Below are 5,029 nucleotides of genomic sequence, written 5' to 3'. Positions count from 1 at the left end.
TCTAAAATATATATATAGTTAGATGACACTCTATTTTATAAAATGTAATTCTTTGTCAAATTTTACTTTTTTTTTTACACACATATTTTACTTATTTTGTAGTCGAACTTTAGATTATCAGATTTGGAGTATTACAGATGATCTTAACTGTTGATCAGAACAGGTATGAGGCCAGCTGGAAGTCCGTTGAGCAGGTGGTAGGTAGCAATCCGAGCAGATGATCCACGGAGGGGGGGGTTGTACCTGCAGGTGCTCCGATGCCAAAGTCAGACAAGGAATATAGAGAGCAAAGAGGTACTTAGAGAGAGGTTAGAGAGAGAGAGTAATTGCAATAATGAATAGTGTCTACCTTGCTCTCCCATGAGGGAGAGTATTTATAGCCCCCAGCTCTGGGCCAAAGGTCCTCTTAGTGGGCTGGACTAGCCAAGGCCCATTAAGAGGGACTGCCAAGATATCACCCTTAGATGGTGGGTAGAGTAGTAATTTTACCCTATCTTGGTGGAGAGGTTGTGCCATGCTGACATGGAGGTGGTTGGGCAAGCCATGTGGACTTTGTGAGGGTCTAGGTGGACTAGCATTAGTCTAGTCCAGAACAGGAGCCCCCCAAGTCGTTGCTCCTAGGCATAGGAGTGATGACTTTAGATGTGTACCCAAGTACAGAAAGAAATCTCCTTGCAACCTCTCTTGAACAAAAGTGGACGAGGAAGTTGCTCGTCAAAGACTTGCTCGTAGCAAGTATCTGCAGTGTTTTGCTCGAATCGATTTTTCGAGGGTGTTTAATATCCTGCTCGTAATTATGGTTACGAGGAAGTATGTGTTGCTCGTATCTCCTGCGAGGAGATATTGCACAAGATGGAACAGTTGCTCGTTGCTATAGCGAAGAGATAACAACGAGAAGTTTTGTTGCTCGCAATGATGACGAGGAGACGATTTTTCAAGAAAGAATTGTTGCTCGTTGCTATGACGAGGAAGTTAGCAACGAGGAGGTTTTCTGCAAAGCGCAGCCTTTTGCTTGAGGAATTGCTCGGGTGAAATTCGAGCATCCTTTTTTATTGGGGATGTGAAAGGGTGCATTTACTGCTTTGATTTTTACGAGGGAGTGTAAGGACCATTGGATCAAAGCGTCTCTTCACTCCCCTGGCCTGATCTATATAATAGAGGAGAGTGAATTTCATTTTTACTTTTCACTCTCTCTCTTCAATTGCGAATCTCTCTGAATTTCCAATTCACAAGTCAAATCGTTCTTCAGGTTTTCTTCATATTCAAGGTAATTCTTTCAAATTTTCCTCTTTAGATCCATTTTTTGTCATTTCTGCCCAGTTTTGGGCGTTTTTTCATGAAGATTGTATGAATTTATGAACATTAGGATGAATGTGCCGGGCACCATATGAACTTGGTACCGGGGAGATTTCCTCCCCTTTGAAACTCTAAGTTAGATAACTAGTGACGGGGAGCCTATCTCCCCGTTTGAAACTTTTAGATAGTTTGTTTAGGTGACGGGGAGCCTATCTCCCCGTTTGAAACTTTAGATAATTTGTTTAGGTGACGGGGAGCCTATCTCCCCGTTTGAAACTTTAGATAGTTTGTATTGCTGGGGAGCATGCTCTCCCTTTTTAACTTAGGAATTTTTTCATGAAATTCGTTGTGTGAAATTCAAAGACGGGAAGCTTATCTCCCCGTCTTTCACCTGGGCTACCTTCCTCGGTTTGATTTTAATTGCCATTTGAAAAGGGCTTTGGTCGGGGACAGCGTCCTCGTCCTATCCTGCGCCCTTTCACTTGATTTGCGGTGAAAGGGTGGATTTGATCATCGAATTGACTTTGTTTTTGCTGCATTTCAGGTTGTAAAATGTCAGAATCCGAGGAGGTTGTGGAAAGCCAGGGTGCGGAGAAGTATACATTGGTCGACTGCATAACCGATCCTGCGCTGGATTGGGTTGCTCCAGAACCCCGGGGGATAGCCTCGGCGCTTACTTCCCAGGACCCAAGATTATATATGATCGTCGAGCAGCAGAGAGCAGACGGGCTTCAGAATTGGTCGACCCGTATACCCGGGGAGGGTGAACGGGTGTGCTCGTCCTTTGCCGGGCACGACTTTGCTATGTACGAGTTTGTTTTTAAGGAGATGGGGCTCAGGCTCCCGTTCAGCCCCTTTGCGGCCAGCGTGCTTAAAGCCTTGCAGGTGGCTCCGTCGCAGCTGCATCCAAACTCGTGGTCTTTTATTATGGGGTTCGAGCACCTCTGTACGTATAAAGGCGTTCTTCCCACTCTTCCCCTTTTCTTTAGAATTTTCAAGATTCAGCGTAAGCCGACGAGGGAGGTTGGGCGAGCACCTCGTCAGAATTGGGTTTCATTAAAGCATCACGAGGATGTTAAACTATTCAAAATGTTTGTGGATTCCGTTAAGGATTTCAAGGAGAGGTACTTCGTCGTCCGGCCAGAGTCTTCATCTGCCCGGGAGAGTTTATTGGAGCTGGAGGAAGATAGGGACGAGCAAGATATTGCCCGTAAGGATGCCAGCGGGCAAGTTATAGTTCGGGCAGTCCCTAAGTTCCCGTTAAGCTGGTCGTACACCCATTTCCTGAAGGAGCCTAAGGAATACACAACCGGGGACGCAGACTTGTCTCCCGAGGACATGGCTGCCTTCGAAAGTTTGAAGACCTTTGTGGCCGGTTTTACTCCCGGGGTCTGGACGACTTGCAAGGGAGTTACTATAAGAGATGAGCACGGGGTGCCTAAGGCCTCTCCTCGTCTCATTAATACTAGGACCCTCCTTAAGTGCAGAAATGCCGGGGAGGTCAAATTGTGTTTGGGTATTGTTTCCTCTCTTTTTAACTTAGAAAGATTTCTGTTATTATTGTGTGTATTCCTCGTCTTTTACTAACTTGCTCGTCATTTGTTTGCAGACGAAATGGAAACTATTGCCGAGCGCATGCTGAAGGCCAAGCAGGATGAGAAGGCGAGCAGGTCTGCTCGAGGAAAAAAGAAGGCTGTTGCCAGAACTTCCCAGGAAGTGAGACCGGGGACCCCCTCCGTGCAGGTTATTGGGACCTCGACGGGTACCCCCTCCTCAGCTCCCCGGCCTCCTCCAGCGAAGAGGACAAGAGAGGAAGATCCCCCGGTTGAAGATGCGGGCATGGGAGGGTGCAGCAAGTTTCCAGTTCCTCGGTGCTTTACCGTGGACAAATTTTTTGAGAAGTTTCCTCCGGAGGTCTTTGAAACTGAAAGGGCTGCTATTCTTGACCAGGAACCAGAGGCCCGTAGGCAGCAGCATGCTCGTGATATGGCTGCTATGGTACGGATGGTCTCAAGCTCCCTCGTCCTTGGTGACGAGCGGGAGTCGTTAGTCGAGCAGCTGAACACCGCCCAGGTCAGGAACGAGCGGGCCAAAGGTCGGATCAACCAGCTTAAAATTGTTGTGGATGACCTCAAGGAAAAGCAGCAACACTGGGGTGACCAGCTTGACGAGCACCGTAAGAGGGGAGAGGAGTTAGAAGCTGCCCGGGCAGAGATTGAAAGACTTACTGCTGCTATGGCTCCGGGCGAGAACGAGCATAAGGCTGCCGAGGGGTTGACCACCCGAGCAGACTTGGTCAAGGTGATTGCTCAGCTGTCCCATGATTTTGTAGAGGGCACTGAGTACGCCTTTGAAAATGCCGTGCAGCAAATCAAGTGCCTTAATCCTGACGTGGAGCTGGTGACCCGAGGAATACATGTTAACGGGCAGGTCAAGGATGGCCAGATTGTTATCCCGGCCGGCCTGGCTGACTCTGACGAGGAGGATGAAGATGCTGAGGAGGAGGGTCGTGAGGGCGAACAGGGTGACGAGCAGGAAGATGGATGCGAGGAGTAGATGTCCCCATCCTTTCTATTGTAATTTATTTTTGTCTCTTTGGATTTTTGGGGCCTTTGAGCCATGATTTGTAATATTGGAACAAGTGGGCTTTTGTCCCCGTCTTTTATTTTTATGACAATTCCGGGCAGGTGCCCTTTTTATTTATCTACGCTTGTTTATATCTACTCGCATGTACGTTTTCATTTTCTGCTCGCGTGTATGTTTCCTCCTTTTTTAACTTAGAAAATTTTGCGGAAATTTCGTTGTTTAAAATTTCAATCGGGGAGCCTCCCCGTCTTTTTAACTAAGAAAATTTTTATGAAATTTTGTTATCAATCTTGAGCCGGGGAGGTTCTCCTCCCCGTTTCTAACTTGGATAAAATTTCGCCTCTGAGATTTGAGCCGGGGAGTTTTATTCCCCATTTTTAACTTAGCGAAATTTTATGCTAATTTGTCTGCCAACGTTGGGCCGGGGAGGTTTTCTTCCCCGTTACTGGTATGACTGAAATTTCGTTGTTCGAACTGGAACCGGGGAGTGTCCCCTTCCTGTTTTGATCGTTCGAGCGCGTCATGTGTTCGTTCGAGCCGGTTGATGGGTTCGTACGAGCACGTCGCTGTGCTCGTCCGAGCACGTCGCTGTGCTCGTCCGAGCAAGTTAGTGTGTTCGTCTGGGCACGTTAGTGTCCCCGTCCGAGCAGTTGGTGTGCTAAGTTTTGCCTGTTTTGTATACTTATCATATTTTTGCATGTATGAATGCTGCGCTCGTTGTTATTTTGCCGGGGGGTTTCCCCTGCTTGATACTGAGCATGTTTTATTGAGGGTAGCCTCCTCTGTTTTGACTTAAACAGTTTGGGGAACTGTATAAGCACTTAGAGTTGTTTCTAAGTTACGCGAATACAAGCACGCTAGTGTACCCTTCTTCGCAACCTGAACCTCCCATCGCGAGCTGGGTGCTAGGTCGTGGCACGGGGACGATGGGCTCGTTTCGAGAGTTATCCTCGTCTAGCAGGAGTTCCATTTCCCTTATGGTGAATTAGTTCCCCTGCTATGGTTTTTAGATGAGCACGTGTGCCATGGTGCCCTCCGTTGTTTAAGGTGCTCGATTCGTTGTGTTCTGAAGTGCAAGCAGCCTTTTTAGTGTGGCAACAACTTAGCTGTAATATTGTTTCAATTTCTGGGCATTCCAAGGTCGAGG

The 5,029-nt window shown here is 47.4% G+C and overlaps 1 long non-coding RNA gene across 1 annotated transcript; it reads left to right on the top strand.

The window, feature by feature from the left end:
- The first annotated feature begins 253 nt into the window (after positions 1 to 253).
- Positions 254 to 2,977, top strand: LOC123909732. Its single transcript, XR_006810000.1, has 2 exons — positions 254 to 294; positions 2,906 to 2,977. It is a non-coding gene; the product is annotated as an uncharacterized LOC123909732 (long non-coding RNA).
- Positions 2,978 to 5,029: the final 2,052 nt, after the last annotated feature.

The sequence above is a fragment of the Trifolium pratense genome, linkage group LG2 (assembly GCF_020283565.1).
Source record: "Trifolium pratense cultivar HEN17-A07 linkage group LG2, ARS_RC_1.1, whole genome shotgun sequence".
Taxonomy (NCBI): domain Eukaryota; kingdom Viridiplantae; phylum Streptophyta; class Magnoliopsida; order Fabales; family Fabaceae; genus Trifolium; species Trifolium pratense.
Note: the sequence above shows the minus strand (reverse complement) of the source record. Positions and strands in the feature narration are given on the sequence as shown.